The following is a 17,987-nucleotide window of genomic DNA, read 5'->3' as shown; positions in this document are numbered from 1 at the left end:
AAAAATAAGGAACGCTTCACGAATTTCCTTGTTCAGGGGCCAGGCTAATCTTCTCCGTATTGTTCCAATTTTAGTATACGTGCTGCCGATGTGAGCACTTATTTATTTTTGAGAGAGACAGAGACCGCGTGGGTGGGGAAGAGGCAGAGAGAGAGGGAGAGAGAGAATCCCAAATAGGCTCCGAGTTGCCAACACAGTGCCCGATGTGGGGCTCGAACACACGAAACCATGAGATCACGACCTGAGCTGAAACGGAGAGTTGGGTGCTTAACCGACTGAACCACCCAGGGGCCCCCAATTATTAACATTAAAAAAATTTTTTTGTTGACTGTTTGTTTATTTTTGAGAGAGAGAAAGAGAGAGAGTGCATGGGCATGAGTGGGGGAGGGCAGAGAGAGAGAGAGAGAGAGAGAGGGAGACACAGAATCCGAAGCAGGTTCTAGGCTCCGAGCTGTCAGCACAGAGCCCAATGTGGGGCTCGAACCCACAAACCATGAGATCATGACCTTAGCCAAAGTCGGATGCTTAACTGACTGAGCCACCCAGGCGCCCCCAAATTAGTAACATTTTAAACCACTGAGTTTGAGGAGGGGAGGGGGAGGGGAATTATTGCACAGCATTATTGTGGCAATATTTGATCAATATACTATCTCAGAGTAGGTGTTGCAAATATAAGATTGAGATGTGGGACGGGGATGAGTAAGTGGGCCTCCAGGAGGTTGGTACCTGTCCCAAGATGGCCAGCAGTACTGTGACATTCCAGGACATTTTTTTTCCTTCCTGACATCATAAAATGGTCAGCAAACTTTTCAACCAATAATCCTAGAACAACTGGACGGCCACATGTAAAAAAAAAAAAAAAAAGACCTTCCACCTTTCACAAAACAACTCAAAACAGATCACAGACTTGAATATGAAACACAAGACTATAGACCTTCTAGAAAATAACACGGGAGAAAATCTAGGTGACGTCGGTCAGGTCTGCGATGACTTTTTAGATACAATACCAAAAGCATGATCCATGGAGGTTGATAAGTTGGACTTGGCTGCAATTTAAAACTTGTGCTCTGGGAAAGACCCTGTGGAGAGACAGAGAAGACAAGGGGCGCCTGCAGGGTGAAGAGCGTGTGACTCTTGATCGCGGGGTTGTGAGTTCAAGCCCCACGTTGGGTGTAGAGATTACTTAAATGAGTAAGTAGTGGGAAAAAAAAGAAAAGAAAAGAAAAGCCAAGCCACAGACTGGGAGATTGTGACATGTGCCACGCTGGTGAGGCTGTGGAACAGGAGCAGCTCTCTGTCATTGCTGGGGGGCGGGGGGGGGGAGGCAGAATGGTACATCCACCTTGGAAGACAGTTTGGGGGTTTCCTACAGAGCTAAATCTGGGCTTACTGTGAGATCTAGCAACCGTACTCCTCGGCACTTACCTAGAGGAGGCGAAACTTAGGTCCACGTGAAAACCTGTACGTGAATGTTTACAGCTTTGTTCAGAATTAACAACACTTGCGAGCAACGAAGATGTCCTTCAGTAGGTGAACGGATAAACAAACCTGGGACGCCCGGGTGGCTCAGTCGGTTGAGCGCCTGACTTCGGCTCAGGTCACGATCTCGCGGCTGGCGAGTTCGAGCCCCGCGTCGGGCGCTGTGCTGATGGCTCGGAGCCTGGAGCCTGCTTCGGATTCTGTGTCTCCCTCTCTCTCTGCCCCTAACCCACTTGCATTCTGTCTGTCTCTCTCAAAAATAAATAAATATTAGACAAAAGTTAAAAAAAACAAACTGCAATACATCCATACGATGGAAAAGCACTCAGCAATAAAAAGAAGTAAGCTATCAGGCCACAGAAAGATATGGAAGGACCTTTACAATATAAGCTTAACGCTTATGAGCTCAATGCTTACACGGCTACGTGTGATATGATTCTAACTATAGGTCGCTCTGGAAAACCCAAAACTAGAGACAGGTGAGTTGTTGCTGGGGCTTGCGGGAGGCTGGAGAGGGGGCACGGATGAGTAGAACAGGCGGGGTTTCAGGGAGATGAAGCTATTTCATATGATACCGTAATGGTGGCTACAAGACATGAGGCATTCGTCACACTCCCCGGAACACGACCGCACAGAGAGTAAATCCTAATGTAGACTTAAGGCTTTGGTTCATCACAAGGTAGCGATGTTGGCTCATCCGCTGTAACACACCCCCCACTAACATAAGACACATACCACACTAATATAACAGGAGAAACTGTGCAGGAGGGGCGGGGTATGGACTTCGAAATTTCTTAAAAGTATTTGTGTTTCTAATATTTCTTTATTTTTGACAGAGAGAGAGAAAGCATGAGCAGGGGAGGGGCAGAGAGAGAGAGAGAGAGATAGACACACACACACACACACACACACACACACACACAGAATCTGAAGTGGGTCCCAGGCTCTGAGCTGTCAGCACAGAGCCCGACACGGGGCTCAAACTCACAGACCGCGAGATCATGACCTGAGCCGAAGTCAGACGCTTAACCGACCGAGCCACCCAGGTGCCCTGGGATTTTGAAATTTCTGTGTCATTTTGCTGTAAATCTAAAACTGTTCCAAAATACGAAGTCCTTTTTTTTTTTTTAAGTCATTGAAAGGAAAAATAAAAATGCAGCATTGATTTTAGAAATGTAGGCCCCATCTACCCCCCCCCCCATTCTGCCTAGTATATCCGATTACTTCTTTCCATATTTACAGTGGCACAAAATGAAAATAATGCACGCTTCCCATTTTATTTAAAACATTTTGTAGTTACATGTAGAGGTATTTACATTCCACGTTACCACGTTCAACTCATCCACGGAAAATAGTGACGTGAAGAATGCTATCGATGTTTTCACTTTGCAAAAGGCATTTTATGGAGGGTGCCCTACACAAGCTTCACGGCAAAGGACGAGCCGGTGGAAAAACTAAATTTCCCCTTTTGGATCTGTCTCCCGTGTGTGGCGGGTAACAGCAATTTCTAGAAGAAAGGTCTCGGTACCGCTGCCAGATCGTAGCTTCGGGAACATACGCCAAGTGGGCTGTTTTCCATGGGGACGACTCATCCAATTGGCGTCACCCTACATTGTGAGCTGCTAAAGATACCGCGGCTCTCAGCGCTAACGTCAAGCGTCTATACAGCTGATTGCTTGCTCTGAGTCCCGAATTGGAAACATGAGCTTGCCCGCATAAGAAGTTCCAACGAACCTGACGAACGCATCCTCAAATGCTCCTCGTCATCACTTGCTTAAAAAAGCGCCAGTGAGTTTTCATTGTCTCAGGCTGCTGTGGATGGTTGCCTATTAGAGGAAAAAAAAAAAAAAAAGAAAAGAAAATGGACAAAAATCAAGCGGGATATTTCCCAAGGCAGGGTAGAAAGAACCAAGTACAAAAAAGGATAAGAAGTTCCAACGCTGAAAAAAATAGACGGAGATTCCCGCGCAAGAAGCCACATTTTGGGGAAAGCAGGTTGTGTGCTGTTTTATTTTTAAATCGAGATGCCATGAATGACTCACACACAGCACAGCATGGAGTATGTACTAGCCTCTCTCCCCTGGTTTCGTTTTGTTTTTCTCTCCCCTCATTTGCCCTTTGCCCCAGTTCCTTAACTCTTTGAAAAATACATCGCGTTGCGTATTTTCCCAAAATGTTAAACATACGGTTTGAGACGATGTGAAGGGCAGATGAGTGTGAAGGTCATATTTCAAAGCACCAATAACTTTCTGGGTTTGCTGTGACAGGTTGTTTTAGGCGAGGCTGCATAAAAGAGCTCACACTGAGTTCCTTAACTGAACATAAAAATAAATATTCCAGATTTTAAAAATCAAGATCTAGGGGCGCCTGGGTGGCTCAGTGGGTTAGGCATCCGACTCTTGATTTCGGCGCGGCTCATGGTCTCACCGATCATGGGTTCGAGCCCCACACCCGGCTCTGTGCTGATGGTGCAGAGCCTGCTTGGCATTCTCTCTCTCCCTCGCTCTCTGTCCCTCCCCTGATCTCCCCTGAGAGAGAAACTCGCTCTCAAAATAAATAAGGAAACTTAAAAAAATAAATAAAAATGAAGATCTAAACAGTTCTACCCCAAATTTGTATCTCTCGGCATATATATATATACACATCCTATGTATGTATGTGTGTATGTATATATGTACCTATCTATCATCTATCTATCTAGTGAGACATATAATGCAAATTTCTAACTACAGTTTTAGGGGCTTACTGTCCAGATTTATATATCTCTCAGTATATATATATATATATATATATATATATATATACACCCCCTATGTATGTATGTATCTATCTATCTATCATCTATCTATCTATCTAGTGAGACATGTAATACAAATTTCTAACTACAGTTTTAGGGGTTCACTTTCCAGATTTATATATCTCTCAGTATATATATATATATATATATATATGTATATATATATATATATATATATATACTCTATGTATGTATGTATGTACGTATCTATCTATCTATCTATCATCTATCTATCTATCTATCTATCTAGTGAGACATATAATACAAATTTCTAACTACAGTTTTAGGGGTTCACTTTCCAGATTTATATATCTCTCAGTATATATATATATATATACTCTATGTATGTATGTATGTACGTATCTATCTATCTATCTATCATCTATCTATCTATCTATCTATCTAGTGAGACATATAATACAAATTTCTAACTACAGTTTTAGGGGTTCACTTTCCAGATTTATATATCTCTCAGTATATATATATATATATATATATATATATATATACTCTATGTATGTATGTATGTACGTATCTATCTATCTATCTATCATCTATCTATCTATCTATCTATCTATCTAGTGAGACATATAATACAAATTTCTAACTACAGTTTTAGGGGTTCACTTTCCAGATTTATATATCTCTCAGTATATATATATATATATATATATATATATATATATACTCTATGTATGTATGTATGTACGTATCTATCTATCTATCTATCATCTATCTATCTATCTATCTATCTAGTGAGACATATAATACAAATTTCTAACTACAGTTTTAGGGGTTCACTTTCCAGATTTATATATCTCTCAGTATATATATATATATATATATATATATATATATACACTCTGTATGTATGTACGTACGTATCTATCTATCTATCTATCATCTATCTATCTATCTATCTATCTAGTGAGACATATAATACAAATTTCTAACTACAGTTTTAGGGGTTCACTTTCCAGATTTATATATCTCTCAGTATATATATATATATATATATATATATACACTCTGTATGTATGTATGTACCTATCTATCTATCTATCTATCTATCATCTATCTATCTATTTATCTAGTGAGACATATAATACAAATTTCTAACTACAGTTTTAGGGGCTCACTGCTCAGCTAAAATAGCCTTATTACTGAATTACAAAACCAAACCCAGAAACCAGCCCTAGTGATTTAGTCCAATAGCTTCTTTTCCCCTGGTATCTTGACCCTACATGGGTTCAAACCCACACGGACTGGTCAGGGGAAGAACCGTCAGTGGTAGAAAAATGGGAGTAGGCAGTATGGCTGTCGCGGTTTGATAGGTCGTATTTGTCCCAGCCTCTGAATAATTGTCCCCAAATTAAGACATGTTCCTGTGGCGAGAGCGCGAGCCCAAAGAATTCCAGAACTTCAAATCACGTAGGCTGAGAAGGGGATCGCCGTCGTGCCTGGAAGGAGTCTGGGACTGAATCATACTGTCTTGGGTCCAAAGCCGGACTCTGGCACTGACTGGCTCGTGCAGCCCTGGGCAGGCATGTCACAGGCCCGCTGGAGCCTCGGCCTTCTCGTTTCTAAAACGAGGATAATGATGCCTACCTGGCAAGATAACGTGGGGACTAAACTACTGTCTTGTATTCTAGTGATTAGCACATGATAAGCGTTCACGAAAAGTAGTTATTTAGTAGATGATAGCTAGAAAAGTAATGCAATGTAATGTAAGACGATGCCTCACTAAGAGCGTGACAGATCAAGGCGTGGCTTGAAATTGCTACAACTCCCTGCCCAACCGTGACATTAACATTTACCTGCCGCCCACTTTTCCTTTCGCCCCGAATTAAATCCACCAGCGCGAGTGAGCAGGCTGATTGTCTGAAAGGATTGTGGCTCTGTTTTCAAAGTTAAATATAAAACGAGAGCCTGTGAAAGACAGCCGAGTTGGCCTGGTTGACATTTTCTACCGAAGTGATCATTAGAGGATTCAAAAGAATTTTGCAAAGTACTGGACACGATGTTCAGCTTCTTCGGAAAGCTGACGAGTACTCAGCAATATAAATAGCAAGTGGGTGACATGACCTTATCTCTCCTTCACCGGATTATGAGTTGAGTAAGTAACCATAAGTTAAATGAGACAATTTTTCAAAGCCTGTTTAAGAAAGCAACATTTCAGTGTTTCTTTCAAGGCTGATTTTTTTCCCCCCACCACCGACACATTTTGGTTAATCCTAATATGACCACCTCGGTCAACCAGAGGCTGAGAAAGAGCCAAGGTAGGAATATTTTCCCAAACGGGAAATGAGCTCAAAGTGTGGATTCTTTATATGGGCCATGCCACAATCCTAGAAAAGATAAATTGTGGATACTCAATGATTAACCGTGTTCGTTTTACTCACGGGAAGAGGCAAAGTTCTGTTTCTTCAAAAGTTTAATATACATTCTTTCTCACCACACATAAGGATTATAAGATTTCTTTTTTCTCCGCCTTTTTTTGAGGAAACATGAGTAGAGATTTAAAAAAAACTCACAATGCCAATTTCGTGAAATGGTCATGACCCATGTTCAATGATAGACTTATCTAATCACTCACCCTTTGGTTAAACAGCAAGCTGGTTCCTGAGTTTATATTTCATGTACTGTGTTCCATATTGCCAGTAGTATAAATTTATTGCTAATATGCTTTATTGATGACCATGCAGCTAGATAAATCAGCTTAACTACTTTAATAGCTTAACTTATTTTTTTATTTTTATTTTTTATTATATAGAGAGAGCGAGCGTGAGTGGGGAAGGGGGGCAGAGGGAGAGAGAGATAATCTTAAGCAGGCTCCATACCGATGTGGGACTTGATCCCACAACTCTGGGATCATGACCTGAGCAGAAATCAAGAGTCTGACATTTAACAGACTGAGCCACCAGGCACCCCTAAATATTTTAAATAATGAAATAATTGGCGAAGCTTAGTTATTATGTATGAACATTTGGGGGAGGGGTGGCTGCTATAATAAAAGTGTATAGAACTTTGCTTAATAGAGCTTTCCTTGGGACGGAAACGTTCTCTGTGCAGTGTGGTTGCTTATCTGCCATTGAGCACCTGAAATGTGACAAGTTATGATTTGCGAACTGAATTTTACATTAATTATAATCTAGATTTATTTTTTTTTAACTTTTTTGTTTTATATATTTTTGAGACAGAGAGAGACAGAGCATGAACGGGGGAGGGTCAGAGAGAGGGAGACACAGAATCTGAAACGGGCTCCAGGCTCTGAGCTGTTAGCCCAGAGCCCGACGCGGGGCTCGAACTCACAGACCGCGAGATCGTGACCTGAGCCGAAGTCGGCCGCTTAACCGACTGAGCCACCCAGGCGCCCCAATTATAATCTAGATTTAAATAGCCACATAGAGCCTAGTGGCTCCTGTATTGGATGGTGAAGGTTTACAGAGCAAGGTTTAAAACCGAAATAAAAGTCCCGTTATATAAAAAGTATTTCATCTTGTATGAATTGGAACTTCGGTCTCTCTCACTGATATTTGGAACTTGGTAAGAAACTGCTGAGACCAAAGTACCAAAAGGATGCTTACCTTGTTTTCATCCTAATGTGATTTCCGGACACATTAGGCCAACCAAGAATGTCTTCCTTTTCTGCTACAAAAGGAAGAGATCGCCTAAGTGTAGCTCACATTGCTTTAGCTCCCACGTAATTAGTGAAATATTATTTATTTTTTTTAATCTTTATTTATTTTTGAGAGCAAGAGAGAGACAGACAGAAACAGAGTGTGAGCGGGGCAGAGAGAGGGAGACACAGAATCTGAAGCAGGCTCCAGGTTCTGAGCCGTCAGCACAGAGCCCGACGCGGGGCTTGAACCCACGAACCGTGAGATCATGACCTGAGCCGAAGCTGGACGCTCAACCGACTGAGCCACCCAGGCGCCCCAGTTAGTGAACTATTATTAATCTCAGACAGCCTGAACATGATAACCAGGATAAGTATGAATATGTTTTGTGTTTGTCAGACATTCATTTCTTTGTAATTACTTTATATTATTTACTTTCAATTTTTTTAGTTTATTTATTTCGAGAGAGAGGGAGAGAGAGAATCCCAAGCAGGCTCCATGCTGCCAATGCAGAGCCTGACTCGGGGCTCGAACCCATGAACCGCGAGATCATGCCCTGAACCAACACCAAGAGCTGGAAGCTTAACTGACTGAGCCACCCAGGTGCCCCTCTCTGTAATTATTTTAAAAACTTGAGGTCTGACTTCTTATGTTCCTGAGAAAGGGACATATTCCTTTTGAGAATCACAGCCAGCCCAAAGTTGAACTGTCCATTCTTCACGGGAATTCTACCCCTGCCCATTTTCGGTCTTATTCTCCATTCCAGGCATGGAAACAGCTTTTTCAGGAAGGCCTGCTTTGGCTCATTATCAAGGTGACAATATTAAAAAGCCCCAAGCAGGAGTCTGGAGGTTGGAAACGAGCACCCAGCCTCCATTGCCCCTGCGGCTTCGTGTCCAGGCTGTTAGGCTTGAGCACGCCCTTGGGGCCCATTGTCTTGCTTGTCCCATACGTCCGCCGTCTTCCAACAGAATGACTTGAAGTCAGCAGTGAGATGAACGGTGACAGCCTCGAATCCTCATCTGTCATGCCACATCCGGGCTTCCCATTCAGACGTAAGGTGATCTGCTGCCTTCTTGATGACGGGCCTGGCTTGGCTTTGCGTGGTTCTCCTTCCCCAGAAGGAGCACTTTTCTCCCTGGAGATTTCTGGAAGCAGCCCACAGAAGCCTTCGCGTCCAACTAGGTCCGCCCGGGTCTTGTGCATGGAGACTACGGAAGCAGTGCACTCCCCCGGGGTGCGTCCCGTGCTCCCGAGGCGGCTGGCCAGGAGGGCCGTGAGCACACACTCTGGGACGGAGAAAGGCTTGGGCATGTTCAGAAGCCTCAACACAGCGTAGCGGCTGCCTCTCGCTGGCGGGACGATGGGCAGAGCCACAGGGGGCTCAGTGCACAGAGTGAGGCCACGCCCTCGGGGACAGAAGAGTCGCAGCAAAGCGTACTTATATCCACACAACCGGCTCCAACCTACCTGCCTCCTGGGCATAACGTTAGTTATAAAATGGCTTAACAGATAAGGACAGCTTGCTAGGCCCTCCTGGCACTCAGTCCTGAATTCAGCAGCGCCACGGAACAGGCTACAGCAGGAATCAATCGCAGATGTGTTACGGTTTTTTCTTAAGGGGAACATAAAGCCTGTGAACCACCCTCTACTTCTTTGGGAGTTGAAACTCATTTGGCTTTGGCCAGAGCGTTCGCTGCAGCAACGGGGTGCATGGATGCTGTGGGTGGCTCCATCTGTCCCCCGTGTTTGCACACAGGTCAGCCCAGGGCCTTGAAAGAAGCAGCAACCCCCTACCATGTAAGGAGACCCTCTGATCGACTGATAAATATCCATTCAATTACAGCCTCAACTAACACAGAATTCAGATCAGCCTCATTTCTCTTAGATTTTTTTAACTAATCAAATACTTACATAGAGTAACATGCTATGTGCCAGGCCCTGTACATTAAAAACACTTTAAAAATAAGTACTTAAAAATATTAATGTATTAAAAAAGTTTTTTATGTTTATTTATTTTTTGAGAGAGAGAGAGAGAGAGAGAGAAAGAGCACAAGCAGGGGAGGGACAGAGAGAGAGGGAGACACAGAATCGGAAGCAGGCTCTGGGGTCCAAGCCATCAGCACAGAGCCCGAGGCGGGGCTCGAACTCGTGAACCGCAAGATCATGACCTGAGCCGAAGTCAGACGCTTAACCGACTGAACCACCCAGGCGCCTCAAAAATATTAAATGCATTTAATCCTCATATAAGGACTCATGCGTTTGATCATTTTTTTGGACACAGAGTAGATAACAACTCCTTTCCAGTCCGGTATAAGATATCAAACTAAAACACGCCATGTATGTGTACTAAAGCATGTCAAACCACTTCTCAAAATTTAAGGTTTTTAAATTATTTTTAAGTTTATTTATTTATTTTGAGAGGAAGAGAGAGAGCGCGTGCACACACACGGACAGGCAGGGGAGGGGCAGAGAGAAAGAGAGACAGAATCCCAAAGCAGGCTCTGTGCCACCAGCGCACAGCCTGACGCGGGGCTCAAACCCAGGAACCACAAGATCATGACCTGAGCGGAGATCAAGCTCAACCGACTCAACCGACTGCAACCCCCAGGCGCCCCTGAAATTTAAAGTTTTTAGAAGCAAAATGTCCTAGTCAGTAACTTCAATATAATCTATACATTTTCCAAAATGACCGACGCGGAAATTAAAAATAATCTGATTTCCTTGCCACTTGCTTCCCTAAGTCCCTCCTACGTGGAGGGAGAAAACAGATATTTACCGAACGTTTATTTTAAGCCGGGAGCTATCTTCCCCTCTCACAGGAACAACACTTCCATGGGTGTTAAACCTGAGCTCAGAGAGGTTAAGTAAAGGATTATCGGCTTACGCGTAAGTGGAAGATCCAGGATTGAACCCGAATTGGTCCACCTTTCTGAGGGTGGACTGTGGTTATCTTTGCACACCTTCTGTGCTCGGAACCATTGCATGCGGGTTGTTGGCTGGCGTCTGAGAGAGCTAAATACAGCAGGGAATATGTCGTATTTGTCTTTTAGATGTCTGAGACAGAACTTGGTCTGCGGAAAGGACTCCGATGTTCGCTCTTTTAGAGACCCCCTGCCTGCAGTTAATGTTTATGGGATATAAATCCATCACATGATAGGTCTTATCATTTCCAATTACTGAAAATTCCATTTTCAGCTTTTACTATTATTTTAATGTTGACTTATTAGTGTTTTTTTTTTTAACGTTTATTTATTTTTGAGACAGAGAGAGAGACAGAGCATGAACGGGGGAGGGGCAGAGAGAGAGGGAGACACAGAATGGGAAGCAGGCTCCAGGCTCTGAGCCGTCAGCCCAGAGCCCGACGCGGGGCTCGAACTCACAGACCGCGAGATCGTGACCCGAGCTGAAGTCGGACGCTTAACCGACTGAGCCACCCAGGCACCCCAATGTTTACTTATTAGAGAGAGAGAGACAGAGTGCGAGCAGGGGAGGGGCAGAGAGAGAGGGAGACACAGAATCCGAAGCGGGTTCCAGGCTCCGAGCTGTCAGCACAGAGCCCAACGTGGGACTTGAACCCACGAACTGCGAGATCACGACCTGAGTCAGAGTTGGACGCAGAACCGACTGAGCCCCCCAGGCACCCCGTTGTCCTGATCACGGTAAAGTACAGTGGGGATGGGCGAAGGTGAGAGCCCCCAGCGAGGTCAGCTTGCGTCCACGCGGGGCAAACCATGTTACGAAGCACACCGTCGGAATGCCAGTCTAAGAAACACCTCCTCTCCCAGGCATCGACTTGGGCTGCGTGTGATCTTGGAGTCAGGGATCAACCTAGCCTCACAGAATCTGAGAACTACAAAGGGCTTTTACGATGAGGCTGCGGGGGAGCAAACGGGGCCATCTGCCTAATGTTAGAGTTGGCCAAGGTCAAAGCTGGGGCTGCCCCACCCTGGGGCCGCTGTCATTACGTGTTCCGCTGGGTGTTCGCTCTCTCTCAGATCCAGGCCCGCCTGTCCATTCTGTTCGGTCGCGGGGGGCGGGGTCTGCAGATTCCATGTCCTGCCGGACATGGTCCCCTGCCGGCTGGTGGGGTTCTGAGAAGGAAGCGATGGGAAGAGGACGGCAGGCAGGAGGAGGAGGGAAGGGGCTTACTTCCTCATTCTAGCTTCTGCCAGTGTCCCTTGAGCAACAGGGGACAGCAGTGGCCCCAGTTTCCTGATGCTGCAGGTAGCCCTAGCAGCAGCCGTGGTGCGTCCCCCCCAAAGGTCTCGGCACCAGTGGCTGTAACCCCCTCAGGGGCGTGCACACCTGCTAGGTCACACCCCAACTGGAGGTTTGAGTACCAACCACCTGCTGGGTGTCTCTGTCCCCACCGGAGGCCCAAGCACCAGTGTGGCATCTCTTTCGGAGATGTGCGTCCTATCCTCTGAGCTCCTACGTTGTGGCGACCCTGCTTTATCCCGGGGGTGGTTAGCTACTTCCTGAATTATTCATATTTGCGACATCAGTGTCCCCTCTGTGCTAGTTCAACCTCCTTGTGTTTTTGGAAAAATTTTTTAATTTTTTTTAATGTTTATTTATTTCTGAGACAGAGAGAGACAGAGCATGAGTGGGGGAGGGGCAGGGAGAGGGAGACACAGAATCCGAAGCAGGCTCCAGGCTCTGAGCTGTCAGCACAGAGACTGACGCGGGGCTCGAACTCACGGACTGTGAGATCATGACCTGAGCGAAAGTTGGACGCTCAACCAACTGAGCCACCCGGGCGCCCCATGGAAAATGTTTATTTATTTTAAGAGAGAGAGAGAGAGAGCGAGTTGGGGAGGGGCAGGGAGAGAGGGAGAGAGAGAATCCCAAGCAGGCTCCGTGCTGTCAGCACAGAGCCTGACACGGGGCTCAATCTCACAAACCGTGAGCTCATGACCTGAGCTGAAATCAAGAGTCGGACATTTAACAGACTGAGCCCCCCCAGGTGCCCCCAGCCTTCTTGTATGAACTCACCTCTGTTGTTAATAGTTTACAACAAAATCTACGATGGTTTTCTTACTGGACCCTGACTGATCCAGCACCTGATATGAAGAGTTGGCTTGTCTAGTCCCTTTGGCACACTTATGTCTTACACCTGAGTTACTTGCGGCTTCCAGACCAACAGGTCAATGTCATGGACCACTGTGACGTTCTGAACAGCATCAAGGAAATCGAGATCTCTGTAGTTGAGGTTACAACCAGAACAGAAAAACTGACATAGCCTGGATATTATGCTGAATTCTTAAGTTGGCAGCTGTCCATTCCTTCTTTCCAAGTTATCCTATTTAAATAGTAACACATGAAAATTAGTATCAGTTCAGTTCATCAACCAGAATGCGGCCTGAACATTTCCTTTCAAAGTTAAAGCGATTCTTGGGGCGCCTGGGTGGCTCCTTCGGTGAAGCGTCTGACTTCGGCTCAGGTCACGATCTCATGGTTCGTGGGTTCGAGCTCCACACCACGCTCTGTGCTCAGAACTTAGAGCCTGAAGTCTGCTTCCAATTCTGTGTCTCCCTCTCTCTCTGCCCCTCCCCCTCTCATTCTCTCTCTCTCTCTCTCTCTCTCTCTCTCTCTCTCTCTCTCTCAAAAATAAACATTAAAAAGAAAAAGGTAAAGCAATTCTGTAGCAACACCTGCTTGATTGAAAGCCAATTGAAATCTGAACAAGTGTCGATTCCCCACTAGGTGGCAATCATGACGTACATTTGAGTTAGACTCCCGCCACAAACGGATTCAGAGTCAGTTGACCGATGCCCGTTGGGAGTGGGCCAAAGGTACAGGACACGGGTTTGACTTGAGGCTGTTTTGACGGCATCCTCCTTCCACCCCCTGACCTGTGGCTAGAGGTCCCCAAACCTACTAGATTGGATGATCTCGCTTCTGTTGAAGCAGCAAATCCCCGCCAAATAAATCCCAAATGGTTTGATGCATTTCTTCGTGCCAGCAGGCTGCCAGGGCTTATGCCACACGGCCTCTCGGGGACCCCGGCGGACAGAGGCACCAGTATCTGGGAACGGTGTCGTGTGTCCCCTGTGGCTTTCGTGGTTGCTGTGGAGGGGGGTGGTGGGGCGGGGGGGGAGAGCTGCTGGAGAATCTGTGCATGGTCTTCTCGCCGCGTGTCACTCCTCATAGCCACCTGGCTGGAATTAGTCCCGTGGTCTCACCAGGAGGTGCCCGACAGTCAGATCTCCGCAAACACCAGCGCTGCCTACCACACCCCACGTCCTTTCTTCCCTTCTTCAACAGCGACCAAGCTCCAGGGCGCTCGCTGGGTACGCGACCGTCTGTGCCCCAGTAACGACTACGTTTTCTCAGTCTAAATGGTTAAGTTGTCAAGCATGAAGAAAACTCCCTGGAAGGAGCCTCAGTCCATGACCCCCTCAACAGTGATACCAGCTCTGAACTAGCTACAGACTTCCCACATGCGAGAAATAAACTGTATCTTCTTAAAGTTACTGTTATTTGGGGCTTTTTCTGTTACTTGGTGCTGCATTTAATCCCAATACGGTACTCCAATGCAAAGTCTGTTACGGGTTCTTTTCCCAGTAACATCCCTCCTCCCCTTCTATTTTCGGAATTAACTGACGGAATCCCCCAGCACTGCCTGCCTCAGCCCCAGCTACCCCAGCAGCGTGCCCCCTGCACAGAGCGTCCCTGGACATCCCAGCCTGCACCGGCTTCAGCCCCTGCTGTCCCACCAGAGCAGCCCAGAGCAAAGCGCCCGGGGACCCCCAACTCACACCAGCCACAGCTCCAGCCAGAGTCACCAGGCAGAGTCCACACCGTGCATGACCAGACACAAGAGCATTCCTTCAAGTTCAAGTAGTCGTTCTGCCTAATTCACTAAAGCAAACACAGAAGGTCAAGCAAAATGGGACAGAGGATTATGCTCCAAACAAAAGACCATGACGAAACCTCAGAAAAGACCTACGAGATGGAGATAAGCCATCTATCTACCTGATAGAGTTCAAGGTAATGGTTATTCATAAAGATGCCACCAGACTGGAGAGGAGTGGAGGAACTCAGCGAGAACATCAATTAAGATAGCACATATCGAGGGGCGCCTGGGTGGCGCAGTCGGTTAAGCGTCCGACTTCAGCCAGGTCACGATCTCGCGGTCTGTGAGTTCGAGCCCTGCGTCAGGCTCTGGGCTGACGGCTCGGAGCCTGGAGCCTGTTTCCGATTCTGTGTCTCCCTCTCTCTCTGCCCCTCCCCCGTTCATGCTCTGTCTCTCTCTGTCCCAAAAATAAAAATAAAAAACGTTGGAAAAAATTAAAAAAAAAAAAAAAAAGATAGCACATATCGAGAGGAACCAATCAGAGCTGAGGAATACAATAACTGAAATGAAAAATACACTAGAAGGGCACCTGGCTGGTTCCGTCGGAAAAGCGTGTGACTCTTGATCTCAGGGTCGTGAGTTCAAGCCCCACACTGGGCACAGAGCTTACTTAAAATACACTAGAGGGAGTCAGCAGATTAGCGGGAGCAGCACAGATCAGTGATCTGGAAGACAGGGTCACAGAAAGCGCCCAGGCTGAACGGCAGAAATGAAGCATTTTTAGAAATGAGGATGGGTTAAGGGGTGTCTCGGGCGTCATTAAGTGAGCAAACATTCGCATTACAGGGGGGTCCCAGAAGAAGAGAAGGGGGCAGAAAACTCGTTTGAGGAAATAATAGGTGAAAACTTCCCTAACCTGGGGAAAGACACAGACGTCCAGGCTCAGGAGACACGGAGTTCCACACCATGGCCCTTGATCGTGTCAGAGATGAGGGAGAAACATGGTGGCAATTCCTGACCTAGAACTATAGAATTGAAACTCCGATGGCCGGTGTGGAAATCTGCATTGAACAAGCCCTCCATGGGACTTCGTGCTTACGGAAGTTTTTAGGGTGCCCCTTGATATCAAAATGACAGATCTTAAATTCCTTAACGTGGCTTAACGCAAGTCCCAATTTATAATGAAGTGTGCGTGTGTGTGTGTGTGTGCGTGTGTGTGTGGTCGGGGGAGCAACAGACTTGAGCAAGAGGAGTGCTCAAGTTTGATGGGCCCCAGAGTCTGGGGACTGGTTAGGAAAATGACAATTTCCTCGAGGGTGGAGAGTGGCCATCAGACAGGGCGACAGAGAGGAGGTGCGTGAAGAGCGCTGGCGACTGTCTTACGTTTATGGCGCTTGATGCCTGGTATGGTTCACTATGCAAGTCCCTCTGTGAACTGAAGCCTGTCGTGGGGACAGTTCTCAAAACCTACCGTGGGATATAAACTGGATAGACTGAGACATATAATGCAAACCATGTATTTGCACTTGAGCGAAGTTGGCATTTTCAGGACTGGGGCATCCTTTCAAAGCCCAAGTACGTCATGACTCATTATTTTGGGTAACTTTTATCACCACCAATCCCTCTCAAACCCAGACACAACTTGAACGTCACGAACCAACCACCAGGTTAAACAATGGCAATAAACCAGCCGTTTATCTACTTTCTTAAATGTCCCTCTCCACTGCACACTAGTCTTGGAACTTTTCAGAAACATAAACTTTGAATCTAGACCAAAAAAGGTGTTCCCATACTCTGCCCGATGTCCCCCGGGGAATGACATCTCCCCCTGCTGGGGGTTCCCCGGCCTCACTGAACACCTGCAGGGCCCCATCCGGGCGAGTCAAGGAGCCCCTTCCACAGGCAGGAAAAGAGGAAACCCAGGAGGGCCTGAGCCTTGCACGCCCAGTTCCGTTTTCCAGACTCACTGGCAGAAAAGGCTCCCTTTTCTTCTCAAGAGGAGACTGAGGGGGGCGGCAGAGGCCAGGAGTGGTGGGTTCCAATCAGAGTCCATGCTGAGGCTGGCTCAGTGCTCCCGAAAAGCCTTCCTTCTTTCCCGCCTCCTTTCATTGTTCACTCTCTCCACCTTCTCTCAGCATGACTCTTCTTCCTCTGCTGAGCCCCACCTCCTGTCCTCTGCAGGGCCACCCAAACAGTCCCGTCCACCTATGAGGACAACGGGGCCTGAGAAGAACAAGCTGCCGGTCTGTCCTCAGTGGTCAGGGAAGCTGTCAGAGCGAGGGACAGAAGCCACGGCTTAATCCTCAGCACTGAGGCCTGGTGGCTGCGTGGCCCACAAGAGCGGGATGAGCCAACTCAGGAACACCGGAATAGGGCAACTTGCTTTAAAAAAATTTTTTTTTAGACATTTATTCATTTTTGAGAGTGAGACAGAGCATGAGTGGGGAGGGGCAGAGAGAGAGGGAGACACAGAATCCGAAGCAGGCTCCAGGCTCCGAGCTGTCAACACAGGGCCTGATGTGGGGCTCGAACTCACGGACTCGAGATCATGACCTGAGCCGAAGTCAGATGCTCAACCGATTGAGCCATCCTGGCGCCCCAGCAACTTGCTTTTAGAGACTTATGTGACTTTATTCTGATTTCAAGTTTTAATTTTGGTAGATAATCAAGGAGCAGATTCCTGAGATTTTTTTTTTTTTTTTTTTTTGAGAAAGAGAGGGAGTGAGCGTGGGGCAGAGAGAGAGGGAGAGAGAGAGAGAGAGAGAGAGAGAAAGAGAGAGAGAGAGAAAGAGAGAGAGAGAGAGAAAGAGAGAGAGAGAGAGAAAGAGAGAGAGAGAGAGAAGCGGGGCTCACCTGAAGCGGGGCAATCGTGCTCGCCTGACACGGGGCTCGAGCTCACAGCCATGAGATCATGCCCTGAGCCAAAGTCAGATGCTTAACCGACTGAGCCACCCAGGCGCTCCAGATTTCTTAGATTTTGAGCCATGACTTCGCACTCATATTCCCAAGAGAAATGCTGTTTTTGTCTTAAGGCCCTCAAGCCTCTAGAGGCGCGACCATTCACTCGTGTGACCTTCAGCGTCCAACTCGACACCAGCTGTGACATGCGTCCCTGGTGCCAAACCCCGGGTCCAAAGGGAGGGACAAAAGGCGTCCTTACTGACTCAAGTTTAAAGCCTCCCTCTTGAAAACGGCGTGCTCACACCACAAAGGTCTTCCTCTGCCGAGGTGGAGGGACAATCAGGCAGATGTGCTGTGAGTTCACAAAACGCAAATGCAAAATTAGTAC

General features: G+C 46.7%; 1 pseudogene; it reads right to left on the bottom strand.

Annotated features, from left to right (window-relative positions):
* Positions 1–98, bottom strand: LOC128773718 (U6 spliceosomal RNA; annotated as a pseudogene).
* Positions 99–17,987: the final 17,889 nt, after the last annotated feature.

The sequence above is a fragment of the Panthera pardus genome, unplaced genomic scaffold (assembly GCF_024362965.1).
Source record: "Panthera pardus isolate Hobbes unplaced genomic scaffold, ASM2436296v1 HiC_scaffold_26, whole genome shotgun sequence".
Classification (NCBI taxonomy): Eukaryota; Metazoa; Chordata; class Mammalia; order Carnivora; family Felidae; genus Panthera; species Panthera pardus.
Note: the sequence above shows the minus strand (reverse complement) of the source record. Positions and strands in the feature narration are given on the sequence as shown.